This window comes from Boleophthalmus pectinirostris, unplaced genomic scaffold (genome assembly GCF_026225935.1).
Source record: "Boleophthalmus pectinirostris isolate CB_2022bp ecotype Guang Dong unplaced genomic scaffold, ASM2622593v1 HiC_scaffold_15, whole genome shotgun sequence".
In the NCBI taxonomy this organism is placed as follows: Eukaryota; Metazoa; Chordata; class Actinopteri; order Gobiiformes; family Gobiidae; genus Boleophthalmus; species Boleophthalmus pectinirostris.
The window spans coordinates 6,777,115-6,795,664 of NW_026571070.1; the positions used below are offsets into that span (position 1 = coordinate 6,777,115).

Below are 18,550 nucleotides of genomic sequence, written 5' to 3' on the forward strand. Positions count from 1 at the left end.
ATCTGCCTGTTAATCTGTCTCTATTGTGATGACCAAGTTTATTTCCATACTCTGGAATATTCAAGGCAAAACCGTAATATTTCCATGGAGACAAGCAGGTGGCAGGACCTCCATGTGAGAAGTTACACAGTGCACCTTTAGATAAAATCTGATGAAATAAAATATAATTACTGGCTGAAATTATCCAAATGATTCTATTGAAGGTGTATGGAGTTCACAAACACACTTCCTTTATCCATCCATCTTCTTCCGCTTATCCGGGGCCGGGTCTTGGGGGCAACAGTCTAAGCAGGGGCTCCCAGACTTCCTTCACTCTGGACACTTTCTCCAGCTCTTTCGTCAGGACCCAAAGGTGTTCCCGGGCCAGCCACGAAACATAGTCCCTCCTGCGTGTCCTGGGCCTCCTTCGGGGCCTCCTGCCAGTGGCACATGCCCAGAACATTTCCCGAGGCGTCCAGGAGGTGTCGGGAACGGATCTGTTGACGTGGAGGAGCAGCGGCTCTACTCCGAGCTCTTCCAGTGTGACTGAGCTCCTCACCCTATCTCTAAGGGAGCACCCAGGCACCCTGTGGAGCAGGGGTGGGCAAACTACGGCCCGGGGGCCGTATACGGCCCTTTAAACCTTTTAATCCGGCCCGCCGAACTGGAAGAATTTACAATAATAAACCTTGTTGATGTTTTATTTTTCATGCATTTCCAGCGTTTCTCAGTAGATGGCGCACTACATATACATTGAGGTGCGGCGCATTATATTGGCCGCAATGCTTCATGGGAAAGTGTTCTTACAGGAGTCATTCAGACCATGAGTGAAGTAGTTGGTGTTTAAGATATAAGGCTGCACTGCTTCCATTTTAAGTTGGTTAAAATCAAACATGCAAAACTTGAAAATTCAAAGTTGTAGATGTCAATTTATGTGACTTCAGAGTGTCCAGATTTACTGCACATGTAAGTTTAAGTGTGTGATTGTTTGGCATTGGCTTTGTCAGTGAGTTATATTTAGTCAGATTTGAAAATGGTGAGTTTATGGTATTTATTTCCTTGTTGTGTGCAGTGGAACAAATCTATTAACTTCTTGTGTGTTCTGAATATTTTGCAGCAATGTTGTAGCGTGAAGTGCACTTCCTACATAAGCGTAAATACGAATATAATACAGCTGAGCTCCTGACACGTGATGTCCTGTGTTCTGTCCGGCCCTTCAGTCAAATTTTAGGACCCTATGTGGCCTGCGAGCCAAAAAGTTTGCCCACCCCTGCTGTGGAGGAAAGTCATTTCGGCTGCTTGTATCGGCGATCCCGTCCTTTTGGTCATTACCCAAAGCTCATGACCATAGGTGAGGGGAGGAACGTAGATTGACGGTAAATCGAGATCTTTACATTTCAACTCAGCTCCCTCTTCACCACAACGGTCCGATTCAGCGACCGCATCCATCCTCCCCTCACTCGTGAACAAGACCCCGAGATACTTGAACTCCTCCACTTGAGGCTTCCTGCATTGCCACATGACGTCCCAAGGTGGAACAAGATGAAGTGTTGTCTGTTTGAGTGAAGAACTCATCTTAAAGTCGCAAGATTTGTGTGTTAAACATGTGAATGAAACAAAACACAACTCCAGGTCCGTTTTTAAATAGAGCCTCGATACTTGACTAACTTTATTACCTGCGTTTTGGACCTGCTCTGGTTTGGTCACAGTCTCTCGTCACATTGTCTTACTCGTTTTCTTATACTTCTGTTTCCCGCGGTCCTTTTCCACACAGCCTCCAGCCTTGCATTTAAATAGAGCGTCGGCTAACCCTCTGAGCGCAACAAAAGCCTTACCGCGCGGGGCTGAATTAAATGTGATCACCCTCCATGAGATTAAATATTGATTCTGTTCCAATCGGCGATGGACAGATCTCCCTCAAGATTAGCTATTCATACTTGAGTCATTTCTCCTGCTTGTTCTCGTGGATTCATCAGCCCCGAGATGATATGAGAGCTTATGGTAAATAATTTTAAACTGCGAATCGATAAAACGGTAGAGTGAAATGCGAGTGTGTATCGAAATCAAGTCTGGGTAATCACAAACTGGCATGTTACTGAGAATGAAATAATAAACTGACATAAAATAGAGAATTGAACAAAGGTAAATTCAATAACGGATTTTTCTTGAAACAAAGCTTTATGGTTTAAATATAACACATTCTTTTATTTATTTATTTTTTATTTTGATCTAGTTTGAATCTCAGAATGGTCTAATGGTCCAGGCTCTGGCAAAATCAAAATAGTAGTTTCCAAAAATGTATGAAACTTATTTCTAAATTAACATTACAGCTCTTGTCTAGTTTCAGTTTTTCTTTTTTTTTTTTTTTTTTTTTTTAATAATACAACTGCACGTTTTGATGGAAAAACAGTATCAAACAGTATGGATAATGTTGGGAAATTGGATGTACGTGTTTGTTTTTTATAGATTTCTTACCTCAAATGACAATTTTTTTAAAAAGTTTTGGTACCAGTTGTTTGGGCCTTGATATTTTGATTATCATAATGCTAAAAGCTTATCTAATAGGCTGATAGATAATCTTTACTACTGATGTACAATGGGCTCTATTCACGTTTACGTCACAAAACCAGAAGACAAAGTTTGGACGTTTGGGCTCTGTTGGCGATAGTAACTCTGACAAAATCTGGGAAAACTAAGAAAATGGCTCGGTTTTCTTCATCTAGATAGCATTGTATTCTTGCATGCATTTATTTATTTATTTCTTCGTGTATTATATTTATACATTATAACTTCATCAAATAAAAAAAAAAAAAAATGTAGAGTTGTAGCGTTCTGATCCGTGTATCATTTGTTGAATCATTCGTTAAAACCAAAAATGAAAAAAACAACAGTTTTCTTCATTATTTGTCTCCAAAACCAAAATTAAAAAACAGATAATGATTTTTTAAATTTTTTTTAATTTCTGTTTTCAATTTTGTTTTTAAACAAATAATGGGGAAAAAAAAAAACAACACATAACGGGCGTTTCCCGTTTCCGTGACTTAAACTGCGATGCCGGACTTTTGCGCCGCAGGACTAACCAGGACTGAACCAGGTCTAAACCAGGACTAAACTAGGACTGAACCAGGTCTGAACCAGGACTAAACCAGGACTAAACCAGGTCTAAACCAGGTCTAAACCAGGACTAAACCAGGTCTAAACCAGGACTAACCAGGACTGAACCAGGTCTAAACCAGGACTAAACTAGGACTGAACCAGGTCTGAACCAGGACTAAACCAGGACTAAACCAGGTCTAAACCAGGTCTAAACCAGGACTAAACCAGGTCTAAACCAGGACTAAACCAGGACTAAACCAGGTCTGAACCAGGACTAAACCAGGTCTAAACCAGGACTAAACCAGGTCTAAACCAGGTCTAAACCAGGTCTAAACCAGGACTAAACCAGGTCTAAACCAGGACTAAACCAGGACTAAACCAGGACTAAACCAGGTCTAAAACCAGGACTAAACCAGGTCTAAACCAGGACTAAACCAGGACTAAACCAGGACTAAAGCTGGACTAAAGCTGGACTAAAATGGTCTCAGTCCTGGTCTCAGTCCCAGTCTCAGTCCCGGTCTGGTCCTGGTTTGGTCCCGGTCTCAGTCTCAGTCTGGTCCTGGTCCCAGTCCTTGTCTGGTTTCGGTCTAGTCCCAGTTCAGTCCTGGTTCAGTCCGTATGCGGCACAGAAGTCCAGCATCGCAGTTTAAGTCACAGAAACGGGAAACAGCCATTATCCGTTTTTTTCCATTATTCATTTAAACACAAAATCAAAAACTGAAATAACCTACATTTGGTTTGTCGATTAAAAATGAACATAATCGACGACAGAATGCAGCAGACATACAGTATTTTGACCTCATGAGCTGTTTCTACAATATATTTGTACTGGGAAAAATCTGCTCAAACACACGGTGAATAAAATCGAGTACCAATATATAATGTAATGAATCCAGGTTTTGGGACAGACTATTTCCTGCTCTTCTCCCTGTGCGAGAGTTTGATGGAGGACTTCGCCGCTCCGCTCTCATCCTGGTCTCTGCGCTGTTTAAATCTCATTTCTGAGTCCTGATCAGAAGAGCTTTGAGCGGGGAGAGCCTTAATAACCTGACAATATGGTGGACAGTCCTTTTATATGGATGCACAGACACGCTGCTCCGGCGTCGAGGATCCCACAGCCCCAAACTCGATGGTGCTCAAACCAGGCTGAGAGTCTGAATAATCACACAGGGACGCTTGAAGTGCTACCCGTGGTTTTTAAAGCAGAGTTGTAGGTGGTAGTTGTAAATCGTTAGTGCGTTAGCTCGAGAGGCTGAGTGACGGTCTGGACTCGAGAGTGCAGAGCAGAATGTACTTGTACTTTAATTTTAAGTTGAGCTTCAATTTGGATCACAGTGGGAGATTCGGGATTAGTGATGGATCAGGTACGGTTACGGACACACTGATACTACTACAGTACAGTCTGTGTGTCATCGTTCATTCGTTTTTCAATAAAAAAAATAATATAATATATACTGTTTTCTTCATTATTTGTTTCCAAAATTAAAATGAAAACAAACCAAAAAAAAAGGGTAACAATTCGTTTTTTTTTTCAGTTTTCAATTTTGTGTTAAATGAATAATGGAAAAAACTGATAAAAAAAATTTTCCTGTTCCAGTGACGTAAACTGAGACGCTGGACTAAACCAGGACTAAACCAGGGCTGAACCAGGACTGAACAAGAACTAAACCAGGACTAAACAAGGTCCAGGACCAGACCGGGACCAGACCAGGACTGAGACCAGGACTGAGACTGGAACCAGACCAGGACCAGACCTTGATTGAGACTGGGACTTAGACTGGGACCAGACCGACCAGATGAGACCAGGACTGAGACTGGAACCAGACCAGGACCAGACCTTGACTGAGACTGGGACTTTGACTGGGACCAGACCGGGACCAGACCAGAACTGAGACCAGAACCAGACCAGGACTGAGACCGGGACCAGACCGGGACTGAGACCGGAACCAATGAACGAATGATACACGTATGTACTACTCTTAAAACTGTGCATCTGGTATTTTTACAGTACTCTTATCAATATTTTTACATAATGCTGGTGAAATATCTTGCCTAAGGACACAATAACAGTTGCCAACCACTCGCGCCCCCCGGTGGCACCTGATTTTCCCAGTGGTCTCCCATCCAAGTCCTGCCCAAACCCGGCCCTGCTGAGCTCTGAGATGTGATCAGATCGGGCTTTGACACGCTGGTTTGACCACCATAGGTTAAGGCAATTACGTTTAAGATTTTGCTGAAAATGCTGACACTTTCTGCTGCTACAACAGAGTGTTTACTGACCCTCCTCCGCACTCAGAGCCTTTAAAAAGCATCTAGACTAAATCTTTTCATCTTCGTCTTTTTAATAGACAGAAACAAACAATGGAAACTGCAACATTCCTGCTCAAATATGTGATTATTCAGGGCACACCACACTACTTTCACACTTCTAAACACTGACTATTAACATAACAAAGAGCCTAAACCTAACCCACAAGTGAAACACAGACAAAGCAAAACACAGTCGACGTCTGGCAATAAAACTCAAGTAAAAGAAAACGAGAGAAAAGATCAACTCTAAAACGACTCAAGAGCTCTTAAAATATACATTAAATATTTAAGTTTGACTGACATGAGGAAGCTGCAGTTGTAGCGGTGTGACGCTCAGACCTTAAACTTCCCTCATCAAAAACATTGTATTGATAGTTTATTACCAGTTTTGTATATGTTTATTTTTTTTTTTTTTTTCTCTATGTCATTGTGATATAATGTGATGTGTGAGCTGCTGTGTCCAAGTCATTTCCCTTGTGGATCAATAAAGTCTAAGTCTACGTCCACACGACAAAGCTCCTGGATGTTTTTTCTTTTTCTTTTCCTTTTTTTTTTTTATGGGCTGAAAAAAAAATAAAAAAATCACATCCACACACGTGCTGGATCAATAAATATTCACGTCCAAAAGAAAACGGAGCACTGAGTGAAAACGATGTAATACATACTCCACACCTATATGTGGCGCTGTTATAATATTTAATAATGCATATCCCATCACTGTTTTATTTTTTAACTTTAAGGTAATTTAGCCTGTTTTATATGTATCACAGAAATATCGCTGTTTTGTTTTGCAAAAGTTAAACATAAGTTGTCGTTTTTATTCATAAGATTTGAGATGAGATTTATTCAAAATCCAACAGTTTAAATACCCGTGTGTAATCTTTGTTATTGATCCGTGTGTGTAATCTGCGTGGTGTGTGTTGTTAGCATTGTTAGCGGCTCCGTAGGCTACACCTGTCGCATTTCGGCAGCGGTCTTGCGGTCCCTGGAGGCGAGTTCGAGGGCTGTAGCCTTCGCTGCATCGGAGGACTCTGGCGATGACGGGATCGTGACGTCATCGTTTTCCAAAAGCTGCGTTTTGCTTGTCCACACGACAACACAAAGCCGGCGTTCAGATTTCTCCACTCTGGAACCCGTTCTCAAAAAACACCATTTTCGTCCATCCAAAACACCGGCTCTGTGTCGACGAAAGGCCCAAACTTAGGGATGTAACAATAACCGAAATATCGTGATGTTGTATCGTCAAAGTTCTCACAGTAACATCATGGACCATAACAATATATCGAATTTCAAGTCTCTTTGCTTAAATTAAGAGTTATGGTGCAGCAGTAGCTAAAAAAAAAAAAAAAAAAAAACAGAGGGAACTACATAGACCATGATCCTTTGCTCCATTTCAGTGCAGACTACAAGAAGAAATAACAGTTCTTACACTTTTAAGTCTTCGTTCTTTGGATTTGGATTAAGTCTAGTCAAGACAGTTTTGTTAATAAATATCGTACCGTGAGATTTGGATTTTGTTAAATACGTATTTGTGAGCTTTCCCACGATATCGCAATAAATATCGTACCGTGAGGTTCATACCATGACGATACTGTACCGTGAGACTTGGGTATCATTACACCCCGAGCCAAAACTAATACAAACTTCACCATTTCGACCAAAAAACGAAGACGGACAAGTCTAAAAACATGCCTGAAGAGGTTTGAGATTTTTGAGTTTTCTGAAGGGGAAGCAAAGACAGGGGAGAGTCAAGTGTCAAATATGAAACTGAAGCTTACTGAACATTGTTTTTCATGAATATAACGTTATCAAAACATCCATCCATCCATTTTCGTCCGCTTATCCGGGGCCGGGTCGCGGGGGCAGCAGCCTAAGCAGGGACTCCCAGACTTCCTTCACCCCAGACACGTCCTCCAGCTCCTCAGGGGGGACCCCGAGGCGTTCCCAGGCCAGCTGAGAGACATAGTCCCTCCAGCGTGTCCTGGGTCTTCCCCAGGGCCTCCTCCCGGCGGGACATGCCCGGAACACCTCCCGAGGGAGGCGCCCAGGAGGCATCCGGAACAGATGCCCGAGCCACCTCAACTGGCTCCTCTCGACGTGGAGGAGCAGCGGCTCTACTCCGAGCTCCTCCCGTGTGACTGAGCTCCTCACCCTATCTCTAAGGGAGCGCCCAGCCACCCTGCGGAGGAAACTCATTTCGAGTGCTTGTATCCGCGATCTTGTCCTTTCGGTCACTACCCACAGCTCATGACCATAGTTATCAAAACAATAAAAGGTAACATGGTGATCTAATATTTGATGTGTTAGTGGTTAATACCCCATAGAAGTGTCATTTATAATACCATCTTTCATGAAACAAGCATGAAAGAAGCAAAACACAACCCCACTTATGCTTTGGAAATGGGGACAACGACACACGCAGTTGAAAGCTCAAAAAAAAGTCTGCGCTGCACATTTAAACACGACTGAAGCCGCATTTATCCATCTCCAGAGTACATTTGACACTGCCATGTGGAGCCGTACACAGAGCCCATATTTCATCATAGAATAAGAAAGTGTTTGTGAGTCCCGATGATGGATTTGAGAGCGTAGTGGCAGACTAATATTAGTTTTGTGCATTATCCGTCCTGCTCGAGTAAATGCAGAGGAGACTATAGCTCCCCTCAGCTGTTTGCATATTATGAGTCATGAAAGAGTGTGGCGGGTAATTCCACTGCTCCTAAGGTCCATACATTTTTCATATGATTCATTTCTCCTGCAGCGGCCGCCGTCTAAACAAAACAAATGAGCGTCCTCGTGAAGTGACTGTAGAGGACTGCGTCTCGCGAATCAAAGCCGCTGTGTTTTTAATGGCTCTGCTGGCTAAAGCTAACGGCTAACCAACTCAACACGTTTAATTGGGCAGTGGTGACTTGGTGCATTCTGGGTAGTTCTGAATAAAACGAAGCAAATGGCAGTTTTTTTTTGTCTCATCTCTTATCTCAAAAATGATTCAAAACAACCTGATATCAGGGTTAAGTATAGACAGGATTAAACTGTTTACATTTTCTAATAACTTAAAGTCTGTAAGACAAGTTTCTATGATTCTCCAGTTGTTACTTTTTTTAAATTTTTATTTTTATTTTGGGCAAGTAAGAGATTTTGGTCATTGTTCACTGTATTGAGATTTACCTGAATTACCTCTTACCTTTGCTCATGTCCAAACCAGTGAGAAAAAATATAAACAGGGTGAAATGGCACATCTACAACTTATAATAATGATTAACAGTCTGGGGTAAAATAGTGCAGGAAGAAGGAAGTTAATTTTTTCCAGTGGTTAAACAGAGTGAGAATCATGTCCCAATAGATTGAATCACTGGTATGACTTTTAACAGAAGTCATTTCTCTACAGGTTAAGGCAATTATGTTTAAGATTTTCTGAAAAGAAGTGAAAGACAGACAGAGCTAAACACAGTCAAAGTTTGGCAATAAAACTAACAAACAACTCTCGAACTGCTCAAGAGCTGTTAAAATATAAATTAAATATTTATGTTTGTTTTTAGGAGGGTTTTATGAAGGGTCAGAACTTTAAACAGTGTTGGTCGGCCAAGGGTCACACAAAAGTCAGGAAACATGGACTATTTAATACAGTGATACTACTTTTAATGAGTAATTATGTGTTAAAACATGCTTTCTTGTGATCTAGGCTAAGGTTTCATACAGCTAAAGAACTCATTCAACAACAACCTACAGCAAAGATAATAAATGGAAGCATAAAGAATAAATAAAGCATGAACTTGCCCATGATGATTATTATAAACAATAACATTGTTTTTGTAGATTATTGATAATCCTGCGTATAGATTAAAATGTCTTGAGGTGTTTGTCAGAGCGCTGTAGTCTCTCTGTGGACACACAGTCTCTTCAGTGTTCAGGCTCACACCTCGCTCAAACCGCACCCGGGGCATATCTGGGTTGGGGGAAAAAAAATAAAATAAATCTTTACATTTCATTATTCATTCACTGCTGCCGTGGGAGCAGACTGATGGCCATGAGGCTGCCAATCTGTGCCATAGGCGCTTGGGACCAACACCAACACCAGATTTATTCCCGCCAAGGTGGGTGAAATGTTTTGCTTAAAGACACAACAGTTTGCACGATGCTGTTTCCCCACTGTGACACCAGGTATTCACTGGTCTCCCATCCAAGTACTAACCAGGCCCCGTCTTACTTAGCTTCCAAAATCTGAAGAGATCAAACATTACCTGACCATTCTGCATTCACAGTATCTCACCAGGAAGGAGGAAGTGAAACTCCACACCAGAGATTAATGAATGAACTCAAAAGTTAATGTCTCACAGAGACCAGGAGGACCCGGGGACATATATAAAACCAAGTATTAAACTAATTGAGTTATTATTCAGCAGCTGTGGAGCAGGAACATTGTTTTCCACTCTTTTTGAACCCTGTCTTGATTTATTGAATTTCTGTAGTTATTTTAATTTAGTTCTCACGAATAATGAAGAAAGTGGTGTACAAAGTCAACATCAGTACAGGAGACTGTTATTTTGATCGTAGCTGGAGTAAAGTGTACATAAAGCTGGTGGGAGAGGACGGGGAGAGCAAACGCACCCGGCTGCATGGCACAGCTGCTAAGGTAAGTCTGTGTTCCTCTTGTGGGACTTTTCTATGACTTAACTGCTAACTGACACATGGCACAGACTGGCCACCTTGATTCTAACCAGTCTTCTTCAGGGCAGCTGTGGCTACAACAGACAATCAAATCCTGCTCCAACCAATGCAAACAAATCACTCACCGCGCCCGTGTGTTAAAGGTTTATTTGGTCGGGACAGGGCATGTTACTGAATTTACCAACAGCCTGATTAAAAACAGCCATGAGAAGGTTACAGGTTTGACTTCCGGGCCTTTCTGTGCTGAGTTTGCATGTTTCTCACTGTGTGTGTCTCCCTGAGGTGCCCACTGCTTCTGACAGGTTACCCCATGCAGCTGCTTTGAAGAATGCAGAGGACACATTTGGGGACAATAAGCACACTTTTTCTTACATAAGATACAGGGAAACATGGTACATTTGTCCAGGAGTGGTTCAACATAGAGAAAGTTTCAACAATTTCCAGTAGACCCTGATATAATCCACCATCTGTTTACAGAAGCATTTTGAACCCTTGGACAAAGACCACAACAAGCCAATCAAACGCTAATGCATTCAGATAACTCTTATGTTTCTGACCATTTCCTTTGGAGCAGGAGTCCACCTACACTGTGAGATGTTCCAGATCCGTTGGGAAACTAGTGCTGATTGAACTAGAGAAAATGAAGACAGTTTTGCTTCCCGAAGTTCGCTGGTTTGTTGACAAAGTTAAAGTGACATCCCCTGAAAAGGACATTTACACATTCCCCATTCATCAGTGGATTAAGGATGAAGAAATCCACCGCTTCAGAGAGGGCACAGGTTGGTCATAACGAGTTTATTTTCAGTGTTGTATTTTAAAGCTGCTCTCTGAATGAAGATGAATGTGTTGTTTTTTAAGCTCTGGTAGTAGCACAAGATCACAGTCTCATTGGGAAATACACACGAGAGATGGAATTACAGGAAAGGAGGAAGCAGTACTGGTGAGCACAATGTACATGCAAAAACAAATTTGACAACAATAACATGACTTTTTTTTTTACGTTTCTCTGTCCAGCATGTTTAAATCTTATAAAGGTCGCTTAATTGTGGCCAGTGTTAGACCTGCATGTTTTAATCAGGTTGAGGAAACATGACTTTATTATAATCGAATTCTCCTCCCCAAAACTTTGGGAGGGAAAACTCAAATGTAGCAGGACACAGGACAGTTACAGAGGAGGAGCAGATGCCCTACCTGTTAGAGGAAGAAAAGCAGCACATGGTGAGTTTTGTTTCTGCAGATAGAGTTCTAAATGCGCTTGTGATTCTGTTCTGGTCCATTATTGTAGTAATAAGAGCTTTAAGTGTATTTAAACATGTACAACAGAGTAGATCATCAGAATGTGATCATCATGTGTTATTCTTGTGTCCACAGGCAGAGACAAGAGCGTCTTCACTGGAATAAATCTTCACACTGTCCAGCTCCAAACTGTGTGTCTCTGTACTTGTGCTCTCTGTGTGTTTGATTCTGTTTAAGACAATACAGAACTGTGGAAAACTAAAGACAGTTTGAATTGAATTATACATGCTTATACATTTCACGATAAGGTAACATAGGATAAATATGCATATTCAGTATGATTTGATCAAATTTCATCAAACTGAAAAAGTGACGTTCATGTTCTGAGAAAAATATGTGTGGGGGGGATCGAAATAATAAGTTTCAAAGCCTAAACATAATTTTATTGCATGCAACCGCTTCCCATAACTTTTTTTGCGCAAATCCAGCGACCTTATTTTTTTTTTCAGTGTGTGAAATAAAGATGGTTTCTTTCTGTCTGTCCTGTGTGTGTTTATATTCCAGCTGGGATGTGTATAAGGACGGTCTGCCTCACTGTATCGCCGTAGAAAACCCGCTGTGTCTGCCCTGTGAAGTGCAGTTCTCCTTCACAAAAGGTGCACAGTTCGGTTTGACAGCAGTTGAAGGGTACTACATTACATCTGAATTTGATTTAATCTACTTATGTCTCATATGTCACATATGTATGTATTTATTTCTTTTCTTCTAGAATGATAGAAATTAAGCTGTCACATCTGAGTAGTTGTAAAGATAACTGGAAGAGTTTTAATGCTAATTTATAAAGTATTTCGCCATCATCGAAATTCTGTGTCAGGTAAAGTACCACTAGAATAATGTCATAAGTGACTCTTGTGCTATTTGTTTTGTTTATTGTTTTTTAAATATTATTACCGTATTTTTCGGGGCTATTAGGCGCGCTCTTAAGCATCCAACCCCATCAAAAAACGACCCACAATCCAGAGCGCCCTATACACGAATCCACTCGAGTGTCCCAGCACGACTTCAGTAAACTACAGAGTCGCACCAACCGCAACGCTCGCAAACACGCACGGAGCAGACAGCGACCACGCAGCGAAAAACACCCGCAGACACACTCACCACTCCACGCCGACGAGGAACGGAACGGAACGGAGGAATGAGCCGAAAAAACAAGTGCAATGTGCTACTTCTAGACACAACTGAACAACTGAGTCACTGCGAACACAATCCAGCGGTCCCAGACAGACCCTCCCTACACGCCATTTGTGAAAAAAGTTCGAAAATAGACCATTTAGTGACAGTGCGCCTTATAATCCAGAGCACCTAATAGCCCGGAAAATACTGTGTTTTATTTTGTACACATGACAACACAGCTAAGTTCATCACTGTACAAATGCTGCGTGCTGTTTCAGAGTATGTGCAGAAACACTGGAAGGACGATGCGTTCTTTGGATACCAGTTTCTCAATGGACTCAACCCCATGTTGATCCGGCGCTGCACGTCTTTGCCCCCAAACCTCCCCGTCACTGACAGCATGCTCTTTCTGCACGGAGCTGGAACTCTTACTCAGGAGATGCAGGTACCACAACTGTTTCTGGTTTTGTTTTTACGTATGAAGGTGCACAATGTAACTTCTAAGGTGGACTGCCTGCTTGCTTGTCTCCATGGAGATGTTATTTCTTTGCCTGGAATGTTCCACAGTAGGTTATTAATCATATCTCCCTTGCATGTGCTCAATTGCAATAATATATATATATATATATATATATATATATATATATATATATATATATATATATATATAGTGTTTTATAGCTCAAAAAATATCTTAAAAGCTCGAATTCTTACCATACGCAGGTTTGCTTCTCCGTAGATCTGACCATTACCCTGTCTCCATTGTGATTACCAAGTTTATTTCCATACTGTGAAATAATTAAGGCACAACAGTAATATCTCCATGGAGACCCTCCACAAGAAAAAGTTACAGGGTGCACCTTTAAGTAACTGAGATAAAACTATAGAATGGATTGTTGCATTTCATATACACAAACAGTCAAAAGTTTGGAGACACCTTTTTCAATGTATGATTTTTATTAATTTATAAATGTATTATTATTATTATTATTATTATTATTATTATTATTATTATTATTATTATCAATGTGCATTTACCATTTTCTACATTAAAACTCTGTCCAGACTTTTAACTGGTGGTGTATAGGTTGTGTGTATGTGTGTATGGCCACATCTCTCACACTTCTTATAACCCAGCGTCTTTACTTTTATGTAGAAAGGAAACATCTTCTTGTGTGACTATAGAGTTTTGGATGGAGTGAAGACAAATGTCATTCATGGTAAAAGACAGCATCTGGCGGCTCCTCTGGTCCTCCTCCAGCAAACTCCAGAGGGAGAACTGAAGCCCATCGCCATCCAGGTCAAACATGAACCTTTGAAAGTCGACTTTAATTTAATCATCTCATTAATTACATTCAGAATATGTGTTGTCATGAATGTTGACTATGATTACGATCACTCCTCAGGACTAGATTAGGGTCTTAACGGTACCTGACCACCTCGGGCTAAGAAGATCATCATTCATTTTTCAACTGATTGAAAATCGTTAAGACCATAGACTGTATATGTATATAAATGGACATGCCATCGAGCTGGCCACCGCATTCAAAATAGGAATTCTGTATGGGGGTGTTTCCAGCTGCATTGACTCTGAGGCTAATTGACTTTACATTGAAAAATTGTCACCTCTCTCTCTGCAACTGCTGCAGTGAGCCTCGTTCGTTTTAACCCACTCTACATTTTCCTGGAGTTTTTATGTCACAGTTTTGTCCGTAAACAAATTCATATTCCTAATTTCAAACTCGGCTTCAAACTCTTTTAACCTAAGCTAGCCTCTTGAGCTTCATGTGACTGGAGCCAAACGCTATGGGTGACGTCACTCTCACTTAAGCTGAGTTCAGACCACAGCGTCGAAAAACACGCTGGACACCTCTGGTTGGACGCATTTGAGGCAGACAGCTCCGACATTTGTCTTGGACGCCGTGGACAAACATCGTGCAGGGTGTTTGTTGTGGTCGGCGAGTGCTTTTTGGCTGTTTTGTTTTCCTGGTCTCTTTGTGAATGATGGCCGAAGAGGAGAGAGAGTGGCTTTAGTGTATTACTTACATAAAACCATGAGCAGAGGCGACTGGCTTGGTGGCCGTGTGTCTGGGTCCATGGCATAATTCAGAGGCGTTCCATGTTTGACCTGTTTTATCACCAGCTTCCAGGTCTTTCTCTTCCTTCTCCTTCTTCAGGTTAATGAATCCGCAAACAGAGCATCCGATGCCTGAACACTCAAGGCGGTCTGAACACAGCGTTCTATACAGTCTATGTTTAAGACCCTAGTGATCAATGGAAATACTTAAAATTTGGAAAATAATACGATCGATTAACAAACTAATCTTGGCCTCTAGTCTGAACATAACCAAATGTCTCCACAGCTCAAACAGAGACCTGCTGTTGACAACCCCATCTTCCGCCCCACTGACTCGGAGTACGACTGGTTACTGGCCAAGACCTTCGTGAGAAGTGCTTATTTTAATGAGCACGAGCTGAACGTCCACCTGCTGCGCACTCACTTGTTGGCCGAAGTTTTTGCACTGTCTTTACTCAGGAACCTGCCCATGGTCCATCCTCTTTACAAGGTACATCAACACACTGCAGGCAGTTACTTTTGTGTTGACACAGCAACATTAACAAACAATACATTTGGCTGGCCATAGCCTCTTTGTTATTACAGACAAAGTCTAGAAACGAAAAAGAATTGGCATATCAATTCATTCTCTTCATTATGTGCAGACCCAAATGGTTGATGAGACTTTTTTTCTACCTCTTGTGGCAGAGCAAAACCAACTTCAGAGACACAAGTCGATTTTCAGATCTGTTTGTATTATAACAGAACTGGGTGCAGTGGAAAATGAGTGAACAGACACACTCACCATCTTGGGCTGATTTTGTTAACACTGTTCTATTGCTGAATATTGCGAATCTGAATATTGGCTGTGACTGGTCCAGTTTAGCTACTCAGACTTTTTCTGTATAAAATATATTTAAAACCTTGTGAAAAGAAGAAGCATAGTTCAGTACCCAATCAACAGTTCATTTAATTCTAAAATATTTAAGTCCAAAGATCAGAGTCCTAGAAATGTCATGGTAAATATACGTCAAGCTTTCTTAAACAACTTTGTAAACAGCAACATTTACATTTCATGAGATTTGTTACAAAGCATTTTCTCCTCAGCTTTTGATGCCTCACACCCGATACACTTTCCACATCAACGTGCTGGCCAGACAGTTGCTTCTTTCAGACAAAGGGGACTTCACACTGGTAATATAAACCATAACTCTGTAGGGTTATAACAGTGATGTGACAGTGTTCATGTGCTCATCTGCTTTAGTACACGTCTTCAGGTGGAGAGGGAATGAAAACCATCCTGCAGAGATCTTTGTTCCACTTTGACCTACCGCTCCCTCTGTCTCCCTGACGACATCACAGACAGAGGGGTGGAGTCTGTGCTCAACTACCACTACAGGGACGATGGACTCAAACTGTGGGACATCATTTACAGGTACTGGTGTGGCAGATTATCAATGCTGTATTGTATCAGTTAATATTTTAAACTTATGTTTGAGTGAAACTCTGTATTAAGCTGCATTCAGACGGCCACATCAGGGTGTTGATTTTACATGCAAAGTCTGTGTGTTGTTGCGGAGCATTTTCAGGCCTTGCTCTCCTCATGTGTCTGACGCCAGAGTTGAAAAATCTGAACTATTGGCATTGAATGCACCGCATCAAACAATCAGGAACTAATCTCTAGTAATGGAGCAACATTATTATCCAAAAGAAGGAGAAGAAAGAAAAAGATCAGGGAGCCAGCGATAAGCCAGCCAAACTCAGAACAGAAGCCGCCGAGCCGATGGTTTTATATAATAAATAAATTAAAGCCACTTTCTCTCGTGCTCTGCCATCATTCTCAAACATGTTCATCCATGGCATCCATGATGCACGTCTGAGGCGTCTGCCCTCAAATGCAAAGGCGTTTAAACGCCAATGGAGCCGTCCATTGCGTTTTCCATCACCATGGTCTGAACCCAGCTTTGAAATGTTTTACTTTTTATTTAAAGGTTTGTCGAGGGAGTCCTGAGCTTTTACTACAGAGACGATTGCGACTTGGAACAAGACCCTGAACTGCAGAAGTGGATTCAGGACATATTTGAACACGGCTTTCTTTCCAATGAGAGTTCAGGTGACATTCCATGACACGATGATTCAAACAAACAGATTTCAAACTTTTTATGATTCCCATTATTTTTATAGGAATTCCTCAGTGTTTGTCCACTTTACCTGAGCTGTTTAAGTTTGTCACCATGGTGATATTCACCTGTTCAGCACAACATGCAGCTGTCAACAGTGGACAGGTGGGTTTAAACATCACTGTGTATTCCCTCAGTTGTCCAGGTGTGGTCTGTCACAAAAAAAGAAAAAGAAAAAAACTTGTAATCTGGTCAAGTTCTCAATATGTCATCCATGTTGGAAAAAAGCTTGTGATGATAACCAGTATAGGCATAATATCACTTGAGCATTTCCCAGATGCTTAGAAACTCAAGAAATGTAATTTTGGAACCATCTGGATTGGTTATGATTTTATTTAAGGACAGAGGAAGAGAAAATACAATATGCCTGAACCCAAGATGTGAGATGTGGTTAATTTGTATTGACTATTTTATATTTTCAGTTTGACTTTGGTGCCTGGATGCCAAACCTTCCCACCACGTTACAGCTGCCTCCTCCAACCAGGAGGGGCACCGCGACTGAGGACACCATACTGAAGACACTGCCTGATGTCAGCACCACTGCACACGCCATGGCTGTGCTCCATCTGCTCAGCAAACAGTCCTCAGACTTTGTAAGGGACGCTTAAAGTCACAAATGTTTGACAAACATTTTAATAACATTTAACTGTCAAATGTGTCTCATCTTGTTAGGTTGCCCTCGGCCAGTACCCCAATTCATATTTTACAGAAGAAACTCCACTGAGACTGGTCAAGGTTTTCGAGAAAGAGCTTGGAGATCTGCAGGAGATGATTAAGCAAAGAAATAAAAAGCAAGCACTGCCTTATGAATATTTGAACCCAAAGAAGATAGAGAACAGTGTGTCACTTTGAGATTGTTCCTTAGTTGGGCAAAACCACTACATGCAATTATATGAAGGGTAGAATATGTTCCACCATAATTAAGTTAGTATTATTCAAATCATCTTCATCACTTTCCAACCATTCGCTTCACCAAAAGTTCACCTACAGCCTTGTTTATCTTTGTTCTTTAGTTAAAATTCACCTAAATATGCTTCCAGCAGTTTATCCTCCACTCTGTTAGATGTCTTGCCCATGGACACAATGGCTGCATACACTGGCCTCAATGGAGATAGAACATCTTAGTGTTATTTATTTATTTATTTATTTTTTGATCTAGTGTGTGACAAGGTGCTCGTCTTGATTTACCTTTTCTTTCAGTCTGCAAATTGCTGGTAATGTTTAAATTAGAGTTGCAAAAAAGTAATAACAGTCAATGGCTTACTTCCTTCTTGATTTTCAAAAGTTAACTTATTTAATAACTAAAACTCAATAAAATGTTAGATCACTTTTTTTTTTTTTTTTTTATTCGGGTCTTAATGTTTTCTTTGCTGTGGTTTTATGATTTTCATATTTTGTACTTTAGTGCATGCTGTGTGCCCTTTTCGTAACCTTCTATTCCACCTGTGACATAAGAAATATTAAAGGGACAGAATTTTGGACATAGGACCTCATTTCCTAGTGAGCCAGAGTGTTGGAGAGAAAAGTGTCTCCACACTTTTAAAAAATTCTATCCAATCCTTGTATTTGCAGAGGTCGCTGGTGCTAGACTAGTGCATGTCAATGGCCATAGTTATCCTGTCGCTAAAAACAGTTTTATCCACTCAACAAAACACCCGAAGAAAATCTATTATAACATCAGACTGTCGATGTAAATGTCTAACCTTGCATCGCATGAATCGTCACATGTTGAGGGACTATTTTCTCATGTATCAGTCCGCCGCTGCCGAGCTTTCTGTCAGGAAGTACAACTCACTGCTGCTGCTCAGACATAAATCCTTCAAATACAAGATTGGTTTTACTTGTAAAA

The 18,550-nt window shown here is 41.1% G+C and overlaps 1 pseudogene; it reads left to right on the forward strand.

The window, feature by feature from the left end:
- The first annotated feature begins 9,800 nt into the window (after positions 1-9,800).
- LOC110175541 (polyunsaturated fatty acid lipoxygenase ALOX15B-like) lies at positions 9,801-17,762 on the forward strand (annotated as a pseudogene).
- The last annotated feature ends 788 nt before the right edge of the window (positions 17,763-18,550 follow it).